Source organism: Colobus angolensis, unplaced genomic scaffold (genome assembly GCF_000951035.1).
Source record: "Colobus angolensis palliatus isolate OR3802 unplaced genomic scaffold, Cang.pa_1.0 Scaffold32, whole genome shotgun sequence".
Taxonomy (NCBI): domain Eukaryota; kingdom Metazoa; phylum Chordata; class Mammalia; order Primates; family Cercopithecidae; genus Colobus; species Colobus angolensis.
Window position 1 is genome coordinate 8,878,534 of NW_012116488.1, and position 26,814 is coordinate 8,905,347.

Genomic DNA, 26,814 nt, shown 5'->3' on the forward strand with positions numbered 1-26,814 from the left:
TAGGACCCCTGCACAAGGCATGTGGAAAGACAGAGCACACACGTGCCCCGGAGAGCAGCATCAGGAACTTGTAGCCACTGAAGACGCTGCATGTGAGAGCAGAGCCTAGCAGAATCTGTGCATGTGGGACTCGCTTTCAGGACAGATGTTCTCTGAGTGCATGGAACTGCAGCCACAACCTCTTACCCTTAGACAAAAGGGCATGGTTAGAAAAATGCAACATGTTCCTGAGGTTTCAAGTAGAACAGATTTGAAAGATCAGGGTAAGGTTCTGGCACGCTCACCTGACCCAGGGACTGCACCTGTTGCTTTTGCATAAGCTCCCTCATCAGTCCTCAAGGAAACCTCATCAGGAGGACTTACTATGGTCCCTGCCTTTCAGAGGATCAAAAGGACCCTTAAAATGGCTACAATTACTGAGCAAATAAGTGATCAAAACTGGAATCAAACTCAGGTCCCACTGTTTGGAAGTATTTGTTTTTCACAACACGCTTCATTGCCCAGGGCAGAGAATGTCTTTTGTGCATCTTCAAGCCCATCCAGCAGGTGGGGATGAGGAGGGGTCCTGGGCTATGCAGGTTTCTCAGTCCACAGCTAAGGCTGTCTCCCACACTTCACTGATCTTAGGGAATTACCTCTCAATAGCACTACCACTTTAACTCCTGTTCAGTGCAGAAAATTTGAAAAATATAAAAAAAAGGAAAAAATTAAAATTACCTAGAATTAGACATTATTATCATTTGGGGTATCCATATAGATATGTATTGCTTTTTGATAAGGCAAAATTTTCTGCTCATAAGTTTTTTACGGCTTATTTTTCACTTTATAGACCATAGACGCTTTCCTGTATCATTATCTCTTCTTCCATCATATCCATTTTACAGCTGTATATGGATATAGCACAATTTATTAAAACACCCTCTCTTGTTGGACAATTAGATTTTTGTGGGGTTTTTTTTCACATTATGATTTTGCAATAAAATCCTGGTAGATAAAACTGCGCATGTAATTGAGAGTTTCCACAAGACACATTTCTAGAAATAGAACGGAGCGGCCAAAGCGTATGAACGTTGTTAAGGTCCTTGTTGCCGACTAACAAAAAGCCTGTGGATGCTCCCCTTAACTGTGTATGAAAGTGTCCCTTCCCCCACAGCCAGAGTAATGCTGAATTTTATCTTTATAAAAAAATCTTTGCTTCTGTAGGCTTCGTGGCTTTAAGGGGTTCCGTTTGGCATTGCACGGATTAAACAGAAGTGTATGTGCGATGGTCCTCTTCTCCTAGGATTTGACCAGCAAATCCTAGGGGAAAGAGGACCAGGTAGTATATATTCTAGGCTGTGCAGGTCATACAATCTCTGTTGCAACTGCTCTGCCAATGAAGCACAAAACATATAAACATTGACTATTGAACATATGAGCAGCTATAGATGATAACTTATAAATGAGCATAGCTGTGTGTCAATAAAACTTTATTTACAGATACTGAATTGTCAACGTCATGTGACTCCCACGTATCATCATATATTATTCTTTTAAATTTTTTTTCAACCACTCAAAAATGCAAAAACAATCTTGTATGGGTCATACAAAAACACATGGTGGGCACAGGCCACACTAAGCCCAAAAGGGCTTTCGTTTGCCAGTCCCCTGGTTTAACTGAAGGCCACATGGGCACAGGACCCTTATGCCTTTAAATGTCTCTACAAGGAAGGCTTTTTTCCAAATGTGTAATAGTTTTCAACATTGGCTACACATTAGAGTTATCTAGAAAGTTAAAAAAAAAAAAAAAAGCCAGTCCTGGACACCACCCCAGCTGAACTAAATCAGGCTCTGTTAAGGTGCATATGGACATGGCTAGTGTAACTCTCTCCATGTGACTCTAAGGCTCAACTACAAGCATGCTTCAATTAGTCAGACAAACCCCGCTCAGTTCCACTAGGCCCCATGCCTGGGCCACCTTAACTTGTGATCTGAGAGGCTGCCAACAAGATAAAAGATCTGATCATTAGTCAGGCGTGGTGGCGTGCACCTGTAGTCCCAGCTACCTAGGAGGTTTAGGCAGGAGGATTGCTTGACCCCAGAAGGTTGAGGCTACAGTGAGCCAAGATTGCACCACTGCACTCCAGCCTGGGTGACAGAGGGAGACTCTGTCTCAACCAAAAAAAGTCTTCAGGCCACCGATACTGGCTCAAGCTGTGTGGTTAGGAGATCAGACCCAATAAACCGCTCAAGCCTGCCAGGCTTTGGGACGTTCCCTGGACTTCTGCATCTCCCCTGCAGATTCAGGCTTTGGCTTCTCTTGAGGCCAGATGTGGAGATGGTGAACAGCAGCTCCTGCCTTTTCTTCTGCCCGGCCTCAATCTGCAGCCAGCCGTGGGCATTGAGCGGATGTTCCATCCCCACCCGGCCTCTCTCCTTGGGTCCTTCCCACTCTTTGCTTTTCTTTGCAGATTTCAAGGTGATGACAAAAGAGACAACAGTCTTAGCATTTGTTAATACCCACTTGACCTACAAAAGAAAATTCGCCAGCATTCCGCAGCTTCTAATTTAAAAACCATTAGACCGTTCCGCTTGGCGGACCAGATCTAAATATTCTTAAAGGGGTGGTTTAATTTAATGATTACCTTAACAAGCCCCCTTTTAAAATGATGATCCGCCAAATTCGAGGGATTTGTTTTGGAATCTGATCCAATAAGTGGCTTTGCACAAAGAGGAGCAGAACAGAATCTGATTTGGTTCAGAACGCAGTGAAAATCATGGAAATTACTTTGCATATTTAATCACTGTAGAAACATGAGTACAAACGACTTTCTAGAGATTACCTTAGGAAAAAGAAAAAAAAAAGCTCCAGGCTTTGCAGCCAGCATGCCAAGTACTTTGATTTACAATGAATTATTTGGATTTTATAGAACACACTCAGTGTTTCAAAGACTTCAACCTACTCAGCCCCTGACAGGAAGACGTATCTTCTAACAGTGGAGGAAAAGCTGGACTTTGGAAACAGAGGCCACAGTGAGGGGATTTGTTGGACAGGCCTGCAAGGTGGCCTCAACTTTTCTACTTTTTGCAACCAGAGTTTGGGAAGAAAATATGAGGACAAGTGACAAGAAAAACCCTCTGGTCAGGTGTTTGGACTGAAGGCACCTGGTTCATCTCAGGGAAGATGGCCAGCCTTCCATCCACCCAGTAGCACAGAGCAAGCATGGAGCTGCACCAGCTCTGCCCATGGAAGCTTGCAGGCAGAAGTTTCATCAAGAGCTAGGGCTGTGGTCTGAGTCCAGCCCTACTGCTACAGGGCCTTGTGACCACATCTGAGTCAATTCACCTGCCCATATAGTTCGCTTCTTATTTAGGCTTCACTTCCTCTAGGTTCTACTTAACTATCACTTCATCAGTGAGGCCTCCTCTGAGCACCCCGTCTTTATTTAGGAAGGTAATATCTTTACTGAGCTACAAAACCTTGGAAAATCAATACAGTCTTCTTTAATACGATAAAATCATATATCTGTGGGAGTCATGGATTACTTTACTGACAATTTTCACTCCAAAAATATTTAAGCACCAAATGAAAACACTGTGTTTTTGCTGTTGTTGTTGTTGTGTTTTTTGTTTGTTTTTGTTTTTTTGAGACAGAGTCTTGCTCTGTCACCTAGGCTGGAGTGCAGTGGCGCAATCTCGGCTCACTGCAACCACTGCCTCCTGAGTTCAAGCCATTCTCCTGCCTCAGCCTCCAGAGCAGCTGGAACTACAGGCAGGTGCCTGGCTAATTTTTTTGTATTTTTAGAAGAGATAGGGTTTCACTGTGTTAGCCAGGATGGTCTGGATCTCCTGACCTCGTGATCCGCCCGCCTTGGCTTCCCAAAGTGCTGGAATTACAGGTGTGAGCCACCGGGCCTGGCCCACTGTGGTTTTTTTAATGGTGGTTTATAGCAGATCAAGTTATTTTATACAAATGAGTAGCTTTTAAAACTCTACAATTTCTCATTTTGGAGTGAGTTCCTTCATGCAAGCTGTTGAAGTTTCCAGCACTGGGTCAGCTGTGTGTCCATAGAGGTGGCTTTGCTTTTTTCCAGGGTTGGCCCAAAGCCAGGTAGAGTTCCAATACGTGAAAAACTTTAACATTTTGCCTTAAAGAGATTCAACATCAATACCAATTTCCAAGTCCTTTTTAGAAAATGTTAAATTTCTCCATAAATACTGAAATCCTCAAAATTAGCCAGTCATTTCAAACAACACTACTATCGGATGATCCCTTTTATTTACAAGTACTGCATCTTTTTGTTTTGGTCAAAAGTCGCATAGACTTACCAAGCACCCCATCTTAGGAAAAACACCCCAGACACTTTTCCCCCTTCCTGTTCTTTTTCTCCTGCGTTGCACACACAGAAGTATTACTTAGGAACTTGTTTACACTCCACCTTCCCCTGTTAGAATGAAGCTGGTATTCAGAACTTAGTCTGCTCTGTTCATGAGCTGTTTCCCCAAAATTTTGAGCAGTGCCTGGCTCAATAAATATTTGAATGAAAGAATTCATAATGTCCACCTTCTTGTTACTTGTGTAAAGGTGAACTGCAATAGAAGAAGTGTGTCTAACAAAGCAAAAAAAAAAAAAAAGTGTGCATAGAAAGAAAAAAGAAAAGTGGCATTGAATACAGATTTTAAAGTAGAAGGGACCTGTGTGAGATCCCAGCACTGCTATCCTCTCACTCTGACTCTTGGTCCCATCACAGATCTACCTTTCTGAGCCTCAGTTTCACATCTATAAAATGGGACCACACTTACTTCTTGGAGTCATTGCAAAGGTTTGAGATCATGTATGAAAAAGCCAAACCCAGTGCTTGGCATGTGCTATATGTGGTCAAGAACTAAGTGTCAGTATCGTGACTTCCCAGATATGAAGGCTGATTGTGTATGTCCACTTGGCTGGGCCACAGGGTGACCAGATAGCTGGTTAGACATGATTTCTGGATGTGTCTGCTGGGATGTTTCCGGAAGAGATTAGCATTTGACTGGGTGAACTCAGCAACACGGAAGACCCTCTCCAATATGAGTGGGCATCCTGCAACCTCTTGAGGACCTGAATAAAACAAAAAGGCAGAGGAAACTTGAATTCACTCTCTGCCCAACTGCTTGAGCTGGGACATCAATCTTACCCTGCCCTCGATGCTCCTGGCTCTCAGGTCTTCAGACTCGACTGGAATCCACACCATCAGCTCTCTGGCTCTTAGGCTTTTGAACCACACACTGGATTTCCTGGGTCTTCAGTTTGCAGGTGGCAGATCATGGGACTTCTTGGCCTCCATAATCACATAAACCTGGTTCTGTTTTTCTTGAGAATTCTGACTAGCACATAGCACAAAGCACAAAGCGTAAGGAAACAACCACAATGATGGTGATTCAGGAGCACCTCTGCCTAGCCATCTGGGGACATTCACTATCACGTTTTCTTGGGGTTTCCTTCCCAACCAACACCCTCCTTTTAGAGAAGTCTGAGCTGTATGCAGGAGGAATCAGAAAAATAGACGGATACTTTAAAAAGCTCTCCAGCGGTCACTGTGGCTCGGGTATGTAATACCAGAACTTTGGGAGGCCCAGGTGGGCAGATCACTGGAGGCCAGGAATTCAAGACCAGCCTGGCCAACATGGTGAAACCCCATCTCTACTAAAAATACAAAAATTAGCCAGGCATGGTGGCGGGCGCCTGTAATCTCAGCTACTCAGGAGGCTGAAGCACGAGAGTCACTTGAACTTGGGAGGCAGAGGTTGCAGTGAGCTGGGATTGCACCACTGCACTCCAACTTGGGCGACAGAATGACACTCTGTCTCAAAAAAACAAAAAACAAATCCAAAAAAAAAAGAAAAGAAAAAGAAGATTAAAAGCTCTCCAAGAAATGCAACGTTTTTAGATTGGTCCCAAGTTCCGACAGCTGGCAGGCAGTTCCCATTGTAAAACACTGTTTTGCAAGCATCTGTCTGTCTATATGTGTGCACTTCTCCAAGGCGTAAACGTATGGAGTAACTACACACTTTGCAAGATGTATGTGAGCTGTGAGTGTGGGTGTGAGTGTGTGTATGTTTGAGTTTCTGTACTTCTGAAAGGGATTGTAGAGACCAGATGTGCACACTGCATGCATGTGTAAATAAACAGAGCAATGCATACACACAGCATTCCCATACCTGCTTTCAGGTCCTCCCTGTATATTCCTTGAAGCGTCACAAGCTTCAGAGCTCAGCAGTCGAGAGGTTAATGAACAAGCTTTCTTTCCCATATGCACTGAACAGATAATTTTCTTTTACTCCTTACGATAAGTTGAAGAAGCGTTTGAGTGACAGGACAATTTGTCAATCAACAAAAAATAGAAGGGGAACCTCCTCTGCATAATTTTACACACAGAATCCAACGTGATCTGGGACCGTACACCAAGCTGGGACAGCAAAGAGGATGAGTCCAGCAGGGCCTGTCAAATCCATGCCGATTTCCTCCTTCCAATTTGCTCTCTGAAGCTGCCGAGGATTTGTCAAAAGTCAGGAAAGTCAGGAAAGTTCATCTGGCCTCACTCAGTGAAATCCTTCAGTGACTCCACCTCACCCTTGGCCAGATGGCAAAGGTCCTTTCTCACCTGGTGCCCACCTCCATCACTCCTTCCAACTTGTGCCTCTGCCTAGTCCGAGTTGTCTAGTGACTGTCCTTGGCCTTCCTCCCCCAGGTCTTCCTCTGTGCCTGCCACCTGGAATTCATTCATTCATTCACAGATTCACTAAACTGTGGATGGGAAGCTCACTGTGAGTCAGGCATTGAGACAAGCATGGGACGGAGAGTGGGGGAAAATAAGACAGGTGTTCCTGAGCTCAGAGGACACCCTCCTGCAGAGTAGAGGCGGCACCCCCTTACCCCGCACTCACCTGGAAAACCCTCACCTCTCAAGGTTTGGCTCAAGTGCCCACCTTCTACCTATGAAACGACCCCTCACCCTGCTTTCCACCCTCTGGTGGAACTGACAACTGCTTACTTTTCACCTCCACTGTTATTGGTGTAGAATTGTCATTGTCACACTTGTATCACTGTCTCATACACATTCATTATCTCTCTGCCTTTCCCCATGAGACTAAGCCCCTCATGCTCTCATTCACCTTCAGACTCCCAGCACTTTGCACAGAGCACATGGCACATGATATGGTCTGAAAATACTTGCAGATGAAATGCACCAGACAACCCATGCATGGGAGAATGGAAAATGGATGGATGGATGGAAGAATGAAGGTGTTCAAACGACCAGTAAGACAAAGCAGAGACAAGGTATTCAGATACCTTTCTGGCACATGTACTCAAGGCCCACCCAAATCTATAAATGGTAACATCATTATTACTAATAATTAAGTAGCACTGTCATTGTGATCTGTTTTATCATGGGAATTTATAAATATTATTTCAAACTTTCCTAACAACTTTACAAAGTAGTATTATCATTATCCCTGAAGATGCTGAAAATCAGAGAGGTTAAACAACTCTTCCAAAGTCACACAGCTGATAGAAGGCAGTGCTGGGGTTAGAATTCCGGTTTGTCTGAATTCAAAGCCACTACTCTTTCCCCACCATCCTCCCCCACCACTCCCACCACTTTGCATCAACATCTGTTGGTATTTGGGCCTTGAGGGTCATCCCAGACCCTCACCCAGGGACCTTTGGCTGGCTTCCTTCTTAGCCAATGTGACAGCTGTCTTTCCTGAAGAGTCCCCCTTCTCTAGCACTAGCCATTTCATTTTTTGGTAAAACCTGCATTATGGAAATAGATTGTCAATTACCCTGGGTGGCTGTGTAAAAGAATTACTGCAACAGTCATGGTGAAAAGAAAACTTTATTTTCACCACTTTCCAGTAAAAGCTAATTCAGAATAACTCCATTTAACAGTTATTTTATGCTGAAATACTGAATACCTCAGGGAGTCTTTTAGGGATTTTAAAGTCTCTTTATTTATAAATGATTCATGCTGCATTTTCAGAAAAACCTACAATTAGTGTGGGTAGCACAGAAGCTCCTTAGGGAAAGGTAAAAAAAAAAAAAAAGAAGAAGAAAAGGAAAGAAAGAAAGAAAAAGAAAATATACATGCATTCTCTGCACCCTTTTATACATTATTGTTTTGCAGTGGACTATAAAAAGAGAACTGACGGAAAAAGCCAAGGAGGTATTTTGTCTAACCTTTTAAATACATGCCCCATTTGACAGTATTTGTACAGCAGTTGCTCCCATGATCTGCTCAGCCCACAACATTCTTTTAATGCTCATTTCAACTTGGCACATACTCGCCAGGCCAGCAGAAGCTTAAAGGAATCAAAGCTACTTCGGGAAGATCGCATCTTAACAGCATCTAACACGGGGCATCTGAGAGAGAACTGTGTACTCGGGGGTCAGTTCAGTGCCCAGAGAGAAAGCAAGGGAAAGACTTCCAGTTCTTGATCTAAAACCATCCAGGAGATACCTTAGGAAAAACAGCTCCCAGGTCCCTGATCTTTCTGAGTGTCGTTTGCTTCACATGTCCAAGGAGGTGCACCATATCCACCTTATGGGGTTCTGCCATTCCACATTCTTGTAATGTCTTATTGAGAGACTCCTGCTCTGTGCCATATGTAAGACAGACCCTGGCTTCAGAAGCACACAGTCTGGTAGAAAAGATGGATGTAGAATAGTCGATGGTGGGAAAAAGGCTCTGAGAAGCTTAGTGAGCACAGAGGGACACGGGACCCAGACATGGAGTCAGGGAAGGCTTCTTGGAGGAAGCAACAATTAAGCCAAAATGTGAGGGGTGAGCAGGCACAGAGGGAAACAAGGGCATAGGGCTGGAGGTACCAGTATGTACAGCAATCTTGAGACCAGAGAGAGAGAGGAATATGCAGGATCCTATAAGCAATTTAGCCCAGCTGGAGACATTCAGCCTCAGAGGCAGGAAGGTGATGCCACTGAGCTTTAGAGGATCCGCAAGATGATGATTTCAATAAGAGGGTTTTGTAAACTCTAAAGCCATAGGGCCCTGCACAGTGTAAGTTATTATCCAACGTTATTACCCCTTTGGACGGACTGGGGGCCGGGGGCAGATCTGACTCGGAGATAGAACTAGAATTTGCCGGTGTCATTGGCAAAGGATCTCAATATTTTTCCAGCTGTTCTTATCCAGTTCATTTATTACAATGTGCCAGATGGATGGGGGGTACCCCATTCATTCATGCATCCGTTTGGATATCTGAGTGTGTGCATAACTCACATTTTAGTTTTACTGGAAGCAAATATAACAGAACTTAGAGTTGTTGAAAACCACAGGAAAAAGGAAAAGAAACAACTTCCCATCTGAGCAACCTACAGAATAAACACCCAGCGTCCCTCTTCCCTCATCTGGAAGCATCCCCTTCCCATCATTGTTTACACCTGTCTCTGCTGAGAGAGCAAGTACATGGCCAGTGCTGTCTTAGGCATTTTCTTGAATTATATTCAATGAAATGAGCATTTTTCTAGCCTCTATTATGTGCCACGTAGTGTGAAAGACATAACAGGAAGATAGGCATGAAAGAGACCAGTTCCCGCCTTTAAGAGCTGTGTTAGTGTAGGGAGATGTCACACGAGGCTGAGACACATGCATGGGGAGGTGTCCACAGCAGCGAGTACACAACAATTCAAGATTCTGGGGTCAGACCAAGCTGAGGCATATTATTTAAGAGGTTAGTGGGCTCTGGTACTGGGACACAGTCAGCCATAGTCTGACACTTACCACCACTATGACCTCAGGCTGGTCACTCAACATCTCTGTGCCTCAGTTTCTTCATCTGTAAAATAAGCATGACAGTCCTACAATCCCCACTGAGTTGTCCTGATGAATTTATTAATAGATGTAAGGTACTTTGAAGAGTGCCTGGCACATAGTAAGTGCCCTGAAAAGGTACATTAATCTTATCATCATTATTATCATCACTAAGCAGACACAAAAGGCCCTTACTCTTAATTACCACACTCTATACACTCCTCCATCCTGAATGAAAGGAGCAGATCTTAACCAGTCACTGGAGTGAACAGATAATGGGTAGGTTCAAGACAAATTCGAAAGAGACAGAGAGAGCTGAGGAGCTGTCTAAGGAGTTCACCGAGATTCCAAGGGCAAACGTGGCACATGAAACAATTTCTTTACTATGTGATAAATTTGCAGACTTCTTTTGTGTATGTTGTGACATTGGAGCCTTAAACCACTCACGAAGATGTGCATGAAAGGGTCATTATCTCTGCTTTGCAGATGAGCTAACCCAGAGAAGCAAATTATTGGCCTGGGGTCTTCCAGTTTGTAAGTGGCTGGAAAAAGACTTAAATCCAGTGTCCTGAATCCAAGCAAGATAGTTTTGCTCTTCCATTGGGCTACTTTCTCCCTGTTATCAACTGAATATGTACCCCACACCCAGAATTTATCTATTGAAACCTAATGCCCAATGTGATAATATTGGGAGGTGGGGCCTTTGGGAGGTGATAAGGTCATGAGGATGGATCCCTTATGAATGGGATTAGTGCCCTTATCACATGGAGAAACGTTATCTCTACTAAAAATACAAAATTAGCTGGATGTGTTGGCACATGCCTGTAATCCCAGCTACTCAGGAGGCTGAGGCAGGAGAATCACTTGAAGCCCGGAGGTGGAGGTTGCAGTGAGCCAAGATCATGCCATTGCACTCCAGTCTGGGCAACAAGAGCAAAACTCCATCTCAAAAAAAAAAAAAGGCCCCACTAAGTGGCCTCGCCCTTCTACCATGTGAGGACATGGGGAGAGGATGGCCATCTAAGAACCTGAATTTAGGCCCTCACCAGGAACTGGATCTGCTGGCACCTTGATTTTTGGACTTCCAGCCTCAGAACTGTGAAAACTAAATTTCTGATGCTTATAAGCTTCCCAGTCTATGGTATTTTGTGACAGCAGCCCGAGTGAACTAGGACACTCCTTGTTGAGGTTGAGAATCCTGACAATGCTGTTTCTTTGGAGAAACTGAAACTACAGATGGGAGACCTGGAAGTGAACTTAGGTGACAGCAAGGGATGTGTGTAGCCTGGTGGGGGAGGGGGCAGCCAACAAATGTGCTCTGGCCTTTCCACGGTGACCTGGCAATTGGTGCAAGAGGGTATCAATAATTCATTATCCTTGTCCCCTATACAAAACTAACTCAAAATGGATCATAGGTCTAAATGTAAAACTTAAAATTATAATGCTTCTAGAAAAAAAACAGGGGAAAATTGTTGTGGACTTGGGTTAGGCAAAGATTTCTTAGTTACAAGACCAAAAGCATCATCCACAAAAGAAAAAAATGATACAGTGGATTTCATCAAAATCAAGAACTTCTTTTCTTCAAAACACACAGTTAAGAGAATGAAAAGACAAACCACAGACTGGGGGAAATATGTGCAAAGCACATATCTGATAAAGGACTTGTATTCAAAATGTGTGAGGAACTCTCAAAACTCAACCATAAGAAAACCAACAACTCATCCTCAAAATAAATAAATAAATAAAAGAGATGGACCAAAGACCTTAGCAGACGTCTCACCAAAGAAGATACACGGGTGTCAAACAAGCACATGAAAAGAGTCTACATATCTTATGTCAGCAAGGAAATGCAAATTAAAACAACAATGAGATACTACTGTACACCAATCACAGTGGCCAAAATTCAAAACTCTAACAACATCGCATGCTGGCAAGGATGTGGAGCAACACAAACTCTCACTGGTGTTCTTGAGAATAGAAAATAGTACAGCCACTTTGGATGACAGTTTGGAAGTTTCTTACAAAACTAAACATACTCTAGCGATATGATCCGGAAATCATGCTATTTGGTAATTACCCAAAGGCGTTGAAAGTTTATGTCCACAGAAAAACCTGTACACAGATGTTAGCACCTTTATTCTCAATTCCAAAACTTGGGAGCAACCAAGATGTCCTTCAGTAAATGACTGGGTCAATAAAATGTGGTACGCCGGGCATGGTGGCTCACGCCTGTAATCCCAGCATTTCGGGAGGCCGAAGGGGGGCGGATGACGAGGTCAGGAGATTGACACCATCCTGGTTAACATGGTGAAACCCCGTCTCCACTAAAAAAAAAAATAGAAAAAAAATTTGCCAGGCATGGTGGCCGGTGCCTGTAGTCCCAGCTACTCAGGAGGCAGAGGCAGGAGAATGGTATGAACCCGGGAGGTGGAGCTTGCAGTGAGCCAAGATCAGGCCAATGCACTCCAGCCTGGGTGACAGAGTGAGACTCCGTCTCAAAAAAATAAAATAAAATAAAATGTAGTACATTCAGAAAATGTAATATTATTCAAAGTTAAAAAGAAATAACCTATCAAGTCATGAAAAGACGTGGAGGAATCTTAGATGCATAGTACTAAGTGAGAGAAACCAATATGAAAAGGCCATATACTGTACGATTACAACTATATGACACTCTGGAAAAGACAAAAATACGGAGTCAGGAAAAAGATCAGTGACTTCCAGCGGTACGCAGGGAGGGAAAGATGATCCAGCAGAGACAGAGGATTTTCAAGCAGTGAAACTACACTGTACAATGCTATAACGGCGGATGCATGTCATCATGCATTTGTCCAAACCCATAGAATGCACAACTCCAAACGTGACCCAATGTAAACTATGGACTTCGGGTAATAAGGACAGGCAGTGCAGATTCATCAATTATAACAAGTATACCACTGGTGGAGGATGTCGATAGTAGGGGAGGCTATGCGTGTGTGGAGGCAGGGAGGATATGGGAAAGCTGGCTCTGCACCTTCCACTCAGTTTTGCTGTGAACATAAAACTGTTCTAAAAAGTATAGTCCATTAAAAAAATGGATATAGAATGCGATCAGACATTTCACCAAAGAAAACATGCACACACAAGAAAAGATATTCAATATCATTGGTCACTAGGGAAATGCAAACCAAAACCAGAAAGAAATACCACTATGTTCCTGTCTGAATGGCTAAAACTAAGCAGGGAAATGATAATAGCAAGTGTTGGCAAGGATGTGGAGCAAGTGGAATTCTCCTATGTTTCTGGCGGGGCTGCAAAATGGTACTCTGCAAAACAGTCACTCTGGAAAACAATTTGACCGCTTCCTGTAAAAGGAAATCAGCTATCTAAACATCCTATAAGGTTAAAAGTACGTTTACCATACCACTGAACGAGTCGATTCCTAAGTATTTACCCAAATAAAATGCAAATCTATGTTCACATAAAAACCTGTAGGAAAATGTTTGCAGCAGCTTTACTCATAACCACAAAAACTGGAAACAACCCAGATGTCTCTCAACTGGGGATTAAATAAACACGGTACATCCACACATTGGAATACTATTTGATATGGTTTGGCTATGTCCCCACCCAAATCTCATCCTGAATTGTAATCCCCATGATTCCCATAGTCCCCATGTGTCAAGGGAGAGACCAGGTGGAGGTGATTGGATTATGGGGGCGGTTCCCCCCATGCTGTTCTCCTGATATTGAGTGAGTTCTCGCGAGATCTGATGGTTTTGTAAGTGTTTGGTAGTTCGTCCTGCGATCATTCTCCTTCCTGCTGCCTTGTGAACAAGGTGCCTTGCTTCTCCTTCGCTTTCCACTATGATTATAAGTTTTCTGAGGCCTCCCCGGCCATGCTGAACAGTGAGTCAATTAAACCTCTTTCCTTTCTAAATGACTCAATCTCGGGTAGTTCTTTTATAACAGTGTGACACTATTAATCAATAAAGAGAAAAAAACTACTTATACATAACAACATAGATAAAATCTCAAAGTCATCATGCCAAGTGCAATAGGCCTGACTCGAAAGGCGAAATTCTGTATGAGTTCATGTGTACTGAATTTTTGAAAAGGCAAAATTACAAGGGCATTAAATGTAGCAGAGGGTTTGGGGGCTGGCCAGGGAGGGGAGATTTGGCAATGAAGGGGCACAGGAGTATTACCTTACGTGATGGCATTGTTACATATCTTAAGTGTGGGGGTGTTACACACTGTAATCATTTGTCAAAACTCCCAGAACTATACATTAGAAAGAATGAATTCTACTTATGTAATTATACCTTACTGCTGAAAGGGGGAAAGATGAAATCATTATTCATTTTTTTAAAAATCCATAGGAAGACACAAAACTACTCCTTTAATAAAAGAGCTCTTCCTTCATAGAAGTGAACTGAGCAATTCTTTAAACTTCACAATCTTTTGTTTTTAATATTAAAATTAATATTGTAGGAAAACAATAATTTGTAAAGGGACTCAAAAAATGCATTAATGTGATGTCGAATTTAAATTTTTATAAGGAAGAGAGAGATCCAAATATTTCACTGGCACCCACGATGTGCCTGCAGAGCGATGGGTGTTTTCTGTGCTAGGACTTGGTTAATTGCAGGAACAGAAGTGAGGCAGTCACTTGAGCAAACTTTCTGTTCCTTGCTTCCTAAGTTTTGTTCCCCAAAACTTCCTTCTCAGAGAGCAGCATAATGCTGATGCTTCTTCTCCTCCTTTCCCCTTCCCCCAAAAAAGTTCATAATTCAGTCAATCAAGTGGTCTATGTGACAGCAAACTCCAGGTTGACTGATTTTTTTTCCTCCTACACTGACAGAATCAAATGGTGATTTATTTATTTACTTACTAATAATTTATATCTTGTCTCCTTCCAAAAAGGATTTGAGTGCCTCACTCGATGTCTTGGTATTACCTCTAAAAAGTGTAAGCATATAGGGGAAGAAAATAACCACTGGAGAAGTGGTCTTTGGTTTCATTGCAGATTCTACAGAGTCACACGGCAGTGCTTAATGAGCCCATTACTGCAGAATATAAATAATAGAGAGTCTGACCTGGCTGCCGTGTTAAAATGGGATATTGGATCTAAAACCACCTCCGTGAGGTTGTCTGCACAGGTGTGGGGAGATTATCTACTAGGTAATTGGGCCCGAAGACTTGACACATTGGAGAAATAGAAGCTTTCTTCCCTGAGCAAGTCCATTAAGCTAAGAAGGAGTTACCCATCAGCCATTAAAGGTGGTCTATGGACCAGCACTTACATAAAGAGTTTCAACAACTGGGCAAAGTAGACATTAGGACTCTGTGAAAAACCAGAGAGGGCTCAGAGAGGGTATGTCACTTGCCAAGGGTCACAGAGCTGGTAAGAGGCCAAGCTAGGACCTTGAATCCAGGTCTTCTGGAATCCACAGCCTGTGCTTCCCCTCTTTTCCAAGTTGCCTCTTGGCTTTTGAGCCCAATCAACTTGTCTGGCACTGGCTACCTGTAATGATCTCATTTATTAATATAGTTTGACATCCTTTGCTCAGTTTTGGACACTGCTTCAAAAAATGTTTGCCATCCCTGCCATGGGTTACGATAATCTCAGCTACAAGTAACAGCAAGTTCAAATTCAAACTGGCTTCAACAATGAGATGATTGATTAGCCCCCAGCAGTGGAGGACCAGAGGCAGGGCAGGTTCCAGGCACCATATGTTAGAAGATCTGCTTTGCTGCTTCAAGGTTCCCCGTGCTTGGCCCTTTTCCATGTGTGTGCTTCTTCCCCGGGAAGGAAGGAATCAGAATGCAGCAGTGGTAGGGATTTCTCCAAAGAAGCAATGGGCCCATCATCTCCTTAAGCATGAGAGAACCTCTCTTATAAGCCTCAGCTGTCATCAGCTCCAGACGCATTGGCCAGGGATGGGCTACACACACACTGCCAGGCTACATCCCATTCTTAAACCATCACTGGCGGGGTTGGAGGATGACCATGTTTGCTGTAGGAGAAACTTGGTAGATGTTTTCTAATCCATTACCCCTCCAAGAGAAAAGAGTCGTTTTCAGAACCCAGGAAGACTGCCTTTCCCAGCCTCTCTTACAATTCAAATTGAGCCATGTAACCAGCTTCTATAAATAGAATGTGAAAAAGTGGTGCTGCTTCCAGGCCTGTCCATAAAATGTCTTGTGTGGTCCTCCACACTCACTTTCATCAGCAGCTGAAGGCAGAGGACTCACAGCACAGTAGAGAAGTAGAGATCTGAATTCCTGAATCACTTCACAAGAGGCCAAATGCTGGTCCAGACACATAAAGGTATTATGTGAAGCCACTCAAATTTTAGGGTTATTTGTTCCTGAAGCTCGCACTAATTGCCCTAACTAATCCAGGTGGCTTCAACTAACCAGCTGGGTGGAACAGAAGCTTGGGTGGGAGTCAGCCATAAAACCACTCTGTAACAAGCCATGTGCTTCACACATGGAAGAAAAGCCCCATGTTCAGGGTCTCCCATGGCCAGGGAGATGGGAGAAAGATATTAGTGAGCTGCTTTGAAAGTTCAGCAAGTTTAATAATTACAGGACAGCTTTAGAGACTAACTTTAGTCTCTGTGTGACCTCAGGAAAATCACTCCCAAACTGGGGGCCTCAATTTCTCCAGGAGAACATGGTATCTTTACTCTCTCCAGGCTCTGAGACCCAGTGGGTCAGGGCAGCTCAAGGGGTCGATCTGTACTTACCTTGGGTTTGGTGCTGTTGAGGAAACACATAGTGTGGCCTAGAAAAGGGTCATTTTCAGAGCTAAGGCCAGGGCACCCACTCTGGAGAATCTACACCAAGAAGTTCCAGGCCACCCAGCAACCTTGGGACAGTCACATCTGTTCATGTTGATCCCCAGGGCAGGCTCTTTTCTCACTGAAACCATTACTCCAGTGTATTTGATGTAATTCCTACAAAACATGATTTTTATAACTCTGATCAGGGAGCTAATTAATATAACTATTATTTATTGTGACTGCCTAGGCATAAAAACTCCACAAATCAAACTGATTCCCCAAATCCACCTGGATCCCCGCACTGTGAAGTCACATCCATTACACTGCTTTATAGTCGCATTTGTATTTTTTATTATTAATGCTATCAATACAATATTTATTCACCATGAAATAGCCTTCCACTTAGGAGGGAAATAGGTGTACTGGTAAGTGCTCCTAATCATACCAAACTCTGTGCATGCTGGCTGGCGGATTGATGATGACTGGGACACACATTTTTTGAATAACGATAATGATCGCCAGTTATTGAAGTCCTACTAAGCACCAGGCTATGCCTTATATTCATTATCTCTTTGACCTTATCAATAATCATACCTTTCTCAACTTCATTTTAGAGAAGGACACACTGAGGCTAAAGAAGGTGAGGTAACGTCCCAAATATCCCACAAATAGTCAGTAAGGAGCCGAGTCTTTTACCCAAGGACTCCCTGCTTTCACACAATCGCCCAAGTGCCTTCTAGGATTGACAGAGGGAAAGTCCAAAGTATTCAAGATTGAAACCAAAAAACACACAGACACATCACTCACTTTAATTGTGTCTCTTTCCTCATGTATTCTTCACCCAGAAATTACCATCGTCTCCATTTCAGTTTCTTGTGCACTGACGCAGGAATCTGGATCACAAAGGCAGTGCGGCAAACTCACCTACACTTTGCACATTTTGGAGAACTTCCCCCTCAGTGATCTCAGGCCACATGTGATGACACCAGCACAGGTTACTAAAAAAGTGTCTTTCTCCCTTTCAGGGACCAATACAGGCAGTGTGCGCCATGTTGCTCTGGAAGTTCCCAAGAATTAGTAATATTTGAACAGACAATTTCTTGGTATCATTCCACTTCACCACTCCCCACAACTTAGCCCTGCCCACCGCCAACCTCTCCAGTCAAACCCACCTCCAGGCAGCACGAATAGTGTTGACAATGCTAGGTGACAGCAGGAAACAAAACATACGCCAATGAGGGTTGCCAGATAACATACAGGATGCCCAGTTAGGTTTGAATTTCAGATAAACAAGCATGTTTTTAGCACAACCATGTCCCCAATAACTATGATGGGAATTCATATTTAACCAAGTATCCTGTATTTTTATTCGCTCAATCTGGCAACTGTATCAATGTTAGAGAGAAAACTTCTACTTTCTCTGCTAAAGCTCCTTTTTTCTCTTGGCCCCTTTCCAGACCACTGCCAGGCATCGAAGGAAGGGAAGTGGCTAATGTGCTAAGTCAGACCCCAAGACGCCCCTGGTCTGAGCTTCACCAGCTGGTAGAGTTCCTCTGTCGTCACGGCCAGTGTGCGTGCACACACTTCCCTCTGGTATTTCTACTTGTCAGGGGCTAAGCAGACCAAAGCTGGACATGCTGGGTTTTTCTAACCTGTTCCAACTCTGCTCTCCTGCACCTGGGTGGGGAAAGCAGGCAGGCCATCCTCTGCTCACACAGGCATCTTAGACTTAGGAAGGGACATGAGAAGCAAAGATTTGGAGCCTCCCCTGCAGAGTCCAGCTGCTCTATCAGAGGGCCTGGCACCGGCGATGTCGCAGGACCTGCCATTTGGGTTAGGCATCTGTGGAGAAAGATCAATCCCTCCTTCAAAAACCTCCTCCTGGAGAAGAAGTGAGGAATGAACCAGGCCTGAGCTCCACTGAGTCCTGCTGTCCAGTGACCCACAAAGGGGCAGCACTCTGCCCAGAAACCACAACACACAGGAACAACCACTGCAGAACCTCAAACAGCCTGATACAGAGTAACATGCACAGGGCTCTGAGTTTCTCTGGAGAGTGGTTCGTGTGGACAAAATCAATAATCAATGCTGACTGGGGCCAATAGTTAGTGGGACTGATACAACAAACCCATAAATAACTCTCCTCTATTCTCTTCCTGAAACCCAACCCTTGACCAGCATCAACCAGCTCTTTCCACGCTAGTGAACCCGTTATTCCTACAGATGAGTCCATTGGCATACGGTCACTGATTACCTTAAAGAGCATGTGCCCTTGCCATTATTTTCAATAAGGGAATAATGAACGGGCTACTTGAAATCTGACCCCAGACCTCAGATGGCCGAGGGCTTACAGGCAAGGATCAACAGATAGCAACATTCTACCTGTGGTCCCTGACAGCATCTGACCAAAACCTCCTGCTAGCCTTGCACAGGGAGAAATCTCTGTGCTGTTCATTTTCTCTTCTCTAAAAAAAGTGGCTTATCCACTATGTAAAACAGTACAGAGATTCTTCAAAAATTAAAAATAGCACTACTACCTGATCCAGCAATCCCACTTCTGGGTATGTATCGAAAAGATTTGAAATTAGGATCTTGAAGGGATCTCTGCACTCCCATTTTCACTGTGGCACTATTTACAGTAGCCAAAATATGGAAACCACCTAAATGTCCACTGATGGATAAATGGATAAAGAAAATGCAGGACCAGTATGGCGGCTCATACCTGTCATCCCAGCCCTTCAGGAGGCCAAGTTGGGAGGATCATTGGAGCCCAGGAACTGGAGACCAGTCTGGGCAATGTAAGGAGACCCTATCTTTACAAAAATAAAAATATTAGCCAGGCGTGGTGGCACATGCCTGTGGTCTCAGCTACTTGAGAGGCTGAGATGGGAGGATCGCTTGGACCCAGGAGGTTGAGGCTGCAGTGAGGCATGGTTGCACCACTGCACCCCAGCCTGGGCCACAGAGTGAGACCTTCACTTATTTTTTTAAAAAAAAGTGATATATACACACAATGAAATATTATTCAGCCTCTAAAAAGAAGGAAATCCTGCCATATGTTACACCATAAATGAACCTTGAAGACTTGATGTTAACAAAGGACAAACACTGCATGATTCCACTTATATGAGATATTTAAAAAATCAAACTCCTAGAAGCAAAGAATAGAATGTGATGCCAGGGTCTGAGGGAGAGGAAAAGCGGCATTGCTCTCAATTAGTACAAAGTTTCAGTTATGAAAAATGAGTGAGTTCTAGAGATCTGTTGTTCAGCCTTACACTTGTAGGTAACAATACTGCACTGGACATTTAAAATTTGTTAAGAGGGTACATCTCAAGAACACAGGGACATAGAGAAGGGAACAACACACACTGGAAACTTTTGGAGGGTAGAGGGTGGAGGAGGGAGAGGATCAGGAAAAATAATCAATGGGTACAAGTTTAATACCTGGGTGATGAGATAATCCTTACAACAAACCCCCATGACACAAGTTTGCCTGTGTAACAAACCTGTACATGTAGCCTGAATGTAAAATAGAAGCTAAAAAGAAAAAGATGGTGGATCTCATGGTAACCGTTCTTACCACAATAAAATAAATTTTTAATAAAAGGAAAAGAAAAACTTCTCTGTGGTCGAGGCAGGAAAGGAGAAAAGTCAGCGTCATGCCTACGTCTAGAGGACCCAAACGTGTAGAAAAGCCAGAGTCAAAATGTATAACTACCGTCCAGGAAGTGGGAGAAAAAGAATCAGACTAGGGAGTTATTTTTAGATGCATTTGTCCTCCCCACATAATGCAACTTTCAAATATGCTTCTATTTCTTCAAGTACGGCGAGTCCCCAGACGCCCCGTTCACACACTGTGTGCCGCCTGTATCGGAGAAATATCTGCTTCTCACAGATAACCAACCCTCCTAATTAATAACACAAAGTCACAGGAGGAGCTCTCTAACTGAAACCGCAGCGGGGAACAGATAAGAAAAATATACTGGAGGTGTGGGGTTGCGGGTTGTTTTTTTTTTCCCCCTAATTCCCAAAGTCCTGCCAGTATTCTACTATGTCTTATGAATTCCAGAATAATGAAACATGACACAGTGTAACCCAACGTGAGGCGTCAACATGACATAAGCAAATGCAAAAGGATTAATGATCACCAAGCATGTCAGAAACACACGCAGAATCTTTTTCCTCCGCCCCTACTCCTGGGTGACAGGGTTTGGAGATTGGGATCTGTGGGATAACGGCGGCGCAAATGAGAAGAACTGCCCCACCTTTGTGTGGGCAGCTTCCTTGTTAATGGCACTCCAGATGCTTTGTAGAGTTCACAAAGCTAAGAACCAGGTAGCCACACTTGGAAAACAAGGGTCATTTCACCTGCCAGGGACCACACACTGACACAGTCCCGCCTCTTTGCCAGCTCTTACCACCAAAGCCCCATCATCAGGCTAGCCTCCTGACCTAAAATTACGGCATGTGGAGCTTTTCCAAGGAAATTATTTATTTAAGATTGTAGGAACTTCCTTGAAAACACTGCTGTTTTTATTAGTAAATGGATATGTGTCTGGACTATTTGGGGAATGGTAGAAAATCGCATTGGTATTTGCCATCCCTCTACAGTTGTCTAAGTATTTTGCTTAAAAATAGTCCCTTCGGGCCGGGCGTGGTGGCTCATGCCTGTAATCCCAACACTTAGGGATAACAAGGCAGGCAGATTGCCTGAGTCCAGGAGTTCAAGATCAGCCTGGCCAACATGGTGAAATCCCGTCTCTACTAAAAATACAAAAATTAGGTGGGCATGGTGCCGTGTGCCTGTAATCCCAGCTACTTGGGAGGGAGGCTGAGGCATGAGAATCACTTAAACCTGAGAGGCAGAGGTTGCAGTGAGTCAAGATTGTTCCACTGCACTCCAACCTGGACCACACAGCAAGTCTCTAAAAAAACAAAGAAGAAGAAAAAAGAAATAGTCCCTTTGGATCCTCACAAATTCCCTACCATGTGGGTTCAGACCCATCTTGTGGCTGGGAAAACTGAGGTCCAGAGGAGGATGTGGCTTGGCAAGATGGAACAGCATGTGACCAGCAGGGCCTGGACAGACAGACGTCCTCTCGCTTGCTCAGGGCTCTCTTCGTGGCACCACGTTGTCTCTCCAACTCAGCTCTCACCCATGCAGGTGGCTTAGACACCCTCCCTCCCGCATCAGGCTATCACAGCCCTCAGGAGCTGCAATTGAGCTTTTGAGATATCACAATATATATCTTGCTTGGATTCAGGATGTTGTTGAAGCTCATCAGAAACAGCAATTTGGGGACCAAATAGAGAATTCCTTAAAAATTCAGTCCCTGCCAGAGAGAAACATTCCCACATTCCAACATGTCCCAAATTGCAATTTGCAACTCTCTCCATGTTTGAAGGCAACTCCAAGGCTTTCTTCTCAAGGTCCTGGATGGAAACAGCACTGATCTGTCAGTCATCCTGATGTCAGCAGAAGCCACTGGGTCACCCCGAAGGATCCAACATTGCTAAATTTTAGTTTTGTAGAGAAGCGATTTGGAAATGTTGGCAACAGAGGAAGTGCTTCCAAATCAATACATCCCTCTTCGTTATCAAAGAAACTTTTCCAAGACTCATAGCCCCAAACGCCTTTCTCCAGCGTAACAGTGTATGCCTTTGTCTACAAAAGGCGCACCCTATTCAACCCTCATAACGGCACACAGCTTGTGTCAGAAAAAGAAAGAGAAAGAAGAAGAAGAAATGGAGGGAGAGAGGCAGAAAAGGAGGGAAGGAGGAAGGAGATGAAGGGTAGAGGAAGAGAGGAAAAGACAGAGGAAAAGGCAGAAAAGAGAGGGAAGAAATCATGAGAGAGAGAAGAAAGGGAAATTGCTCCTAAAGGACGGCAGTATTAGTATTATATAAAGCTTCATAGTTTATAGACTATTCACACGATCCTCTCACTTCATTCGGCCTCCCCAGCAGCCCTGAATGTTGCTTATATGCTAATTTTGCTCACATTGGTCAAATTACAAAAGCGAGGCTCTGAGAGATGGAGGCCCAGCTAAGGGTTATCCAGCCGTGAACACCCCAAACCCTTGCTGTGGATGTGACCCCACGGTCATCCTAAAGGGTCCTTCCGTTTCCGTGACTTTTGGGATTCAACACCTTTTTGTCTGAGGATGACATGTTCATTCTCTCAATGTATCATGAGATACAATATTTGCGTTTTAATGCTGTTGATCCGGAAGGAAAATGGTATGTTTGAAATGACCGGTCTCAGAGGTGTCTGCAGAGCCACACCAGCCAGACAGGGAGCTGTGACCAGTCACAGATGGGGACCCTTGGCCCTGTGTCCTCGTCCTTCAAAACCCTTCCGCTCTGAGCTCCTGCCACTCTGGCTCTCTGAAAGCCCACGCAGGGGTGAGTTGTGTACTCTGGGGGTGGCTCCTCATTCCCAGGCTCCAGGCTCTGACCTCAGGTGTCTCCTCTTCAGGCATAACAGCCCTGAGTAGGGTTGGAGCTCCACTTCTGCCTTCTCCACCACCACCCTGACTGGCCTTTGCTTGTCTAAGGCCTGTGTCTTCTCCCTTCTGTGAGCTCACCTCGTGAGTCCTGAAATAAAGGTGGTTATGTTGAACAACTTTATGCCATAGGTACTATTAACCTGATTTGCAGATGAAATAAACAAAATTCAAACCACGCAGCCGAGTAGGGATTGACATGGAAGAATGTTTGAGGGGCCTTCAGTAACCCTTTTCACTATCCAACTTGCATTCAATTCCTGGGGCTGCCGTAACAAAGTATCACAAACCAGGTGACTGAAGACAACAGAAATTATCCTTTTATATTTCTAAAGGCTAAAAGACCAAAATCAAGCTATTGGCAGGGCCACACTCCCTCCAAGGTCGCTAGGGCAGGATCCTTCCTTGCTTCTTCCAGTTCCTGGTGACTCTAGACATTCCTGAGCAGCCTCACGCCAGTCACTGACCCTGTCTTCCCAAGGCTGTCTTCTCCCTGTGTGTCTCTGTGTCCTCTCTTCTTATAAGGGCACCAGTCATTGGATTTAGGGCTAACCCTAAATCCAGGATTATTTTATCTGCAGGTTCTTAGCTAATTACATCTGCTATAACCCTATTTCCAAGTACAGTCACATTCTGAGATTCTGGGTGGACGTGAATTGGGGTGGGGGGAATCCTGTTCAACCCACCATACAACTCCCAGTTTTATTCTTTGTAAAAGAGGTTTTAAGCAGCTGAAAGAAGTAGTTTTAAAAACCGGGAAACTCTGACTATCACCCAGAAAAGTCCCACAATGTAGGCAATTGTCTTTACAGCACAAATGCATGGCAGGTACAAGCACTACCCATTTGCCACCAATGCCCCTGGGAAACCAAGAGACACCCAGCCCTGTGGGGAGTCAAAACTCCAGCCCATTTCTATGCAAATAGCATTATAGAGCCATTCAGCATCTGATTCCTTGTAGATGAATCTGTGCTTGCCAAACGCCACCCGGAATTTTTCCACGGGAGAGACTCTGCAAGATATCAAACAAGATCTGACAATACATTCATCTTTAATCTGCGCAGTGCACCTTTACTTTGCAAGTCGTTTGCTTTGCATGGCATGATATGATTTCCGATAAATTCTCAAAATTTGCAGCCTCTGTCTAGATGGAGGAAAAAACCCAGCAGGCAGAGAGGAGAGGAAGGGACTGAAAGCAGCAGATTTGCTGAACTCCGTGGAAGTCCAAAGCATGCAAAAGTGAGCCCCAAAGTTGCTTCTCAGGAAAGCAGCCATGTCCATTTGCACCAGGGTCTCCTACCCCTGTTTCTAAGAGACATGCATTGAGGCTGAAATCGGGAAAGGCACACAGCTCTCTCATTCACTGCATCTAGAATTAATGCCTTGAAATATAAAACACACACACATATACACACATACAAAATCCCCACTGGTGCCCTCTCTCACAAATGAGCATTTTGTAAGGAAAGATATGACCCTTGCCAAAAACTGGATAGGGCATTCCTGGGTAGAGTTTAAATAAAACCCCTACCTACTATTGCTATTAGTTTCTTACAGGGATGATACAGGTTATTAATCCAATATTCAGCTCCCAAATAAGCTTCAGGAAGAAAAAACTCATATTGCCACATTAATGTCCAATTGACACAAACTTTGAAAAAGTGTATATATATATAGAGAGAGAGAGAGAGAGAGATTCACATATGTATGTACACATGCATTGTGTGTGTGTGTGTGTGTGTACACAGATATATACATACATATTTGGGGGTAATTCTAAATCCTCCACACCATACACCAATGTCACATTTTAATGTAATATCATGTCCAATGCATATTCATGAAATAGAATCTTGGCAGTGGCACAAGAAAAGTGGGATGAAGTGTGTTTGGCGGAGTGCGTCACGTTTCCAGGCCAGCGGATTTTTTGATTAAAGTCCCTTATCCGTTTTATCATGCATATCCACTCTCTGATTAAAGTGATCTGGAGCTGACACTCACAATGTCAGTATGCACGGAGACCCTTCACACAAAACATGGCTGGAATTTATATCCTTAAAAAAAAGACCCTGTACACCCAACAACAGGACGAAAACAGGGCAACGCTCGTTTAAATAGAAGTCTACGTCGGATGGCTCTGCGAGCTGCCTGTTCCCTAGTTCAAAGAGGTTTAACCCAGAATATCAATCAGTGTCCAACTTCAGATGCTAAATTTTATTTCTTTTTTTTTTCTAAGTTAAGTATTTTTTCTGATTTGTTGGGCTTTTTATCAAATGTTTCCACTTGAGAAAAACATAACCAGGAACTCCCACAGCAGCGTATAAATAATGAATTTCCCCCAGATGCCGGCCTCTCCAGCACCGTGAACAACCGCGTGTCCCACTTTTCCTAAGGCCCCATGCAACAGAGCTTTCCATCGGGTGCCCCCGCCAAGAAGCTGGAAGGAGGAGGAAAGGGGGCACCCAGACCAATGTCCATCTCGTGGTGGCAGAGACCAAGCAAGCCTGAGGCCACAGACAGGATGGAGCTGGGCACGAAATCCTCCGCCTCCCGCTGGAGCTCCATGTCCCCTTGAGTCACTTGGGCCAATGGCTGAAGGAAATGACGCAGCTTTTGAAAGACAATTGATGTCAGAGGAAGCAAGGAAAGGGCAGCTATGCATGTGGCAAACGATGCATCTGGAGAGTCTGGAGTGAGATGCTTTCGGAGAGCTGGTGAAATGTGATCCAAAGTCCTGGGTCACGTTGCAGTTGACCAGCCAGGTGGCCACAGGCCAGTCATTCCATCCTTCCTCATCTCCAGATCTTCTGTCATGGAGATAATCACATCAATCCGTGGGCCTCTTGTACAGCTCCAGCAAAATCGCATCTGAGAAAAGAGTTCATACCCAGGACAGACGTTCTCAATGCAGGTCATACCTGTGGGTATGACCCTCAGAGACAGTGAGATCTCCAAACAAGCACTGACATTCTGTCACACGTTTCTGTTTTCAATTCCCAGGCTCCCAGGAATCTACCTCTAGCCCACTGAGCAGCTCCCATGAAGAGCCAGAAAGTTTTCCCCAGCAGCCAGCCCCCACCCCACTTCCACCCACACCCAAGCCGGGTGAGAAGCTACTCCTCCGCCCATCTCCATGTGCTCCTGTGACACCCTGCCACCCGCCTCCAGAAGCCCCCTGCTCACCCTCAACAGGGAGGAGGTCAGTCGTGTGTTTCTCAGGACCCCTGCTGGGTTGAAAACCTGGGACTGTGCATGTTCACTGCATTTTCCCAGTGCTCTATGCAGGGGTGGTATACAGTAGGTGGTCCATGGGCTTGGTTAAGTAAATGGATGAAGCCAAGCCCCACTGGTTGGGTACCCTTAGTGTGCCAGACCCCATACTGGCCCTTCCTTCTCTCTAACTTACCCCAGCCTGACACACGTTGGAGTTGGCCTCATGAAGTCTAGTTCACAGAGGAGTAAAAGGAAGCTCAGAGGAGGACAGCCACCTGCAAACCCAGCAGAAAGGGGCAGAGCCAGAACCACGAATGCACCTGGGATGCCTGAGCTGTGGCTGATCAGTAGCCCCGAAATGCATTTGAAGCCTCTAATTCATGGACCCTCCCTGAGATGCCTACAGCAGTGGTATGCAGACCTGTGGGTGTCACTGAGCAGCACATTTTAAAATTAAAGATAGATAGATGATTGATAGATAGATAGATAGACAGATAGATAGAAGATAGATAGATAGATAGATAGATAGATAGA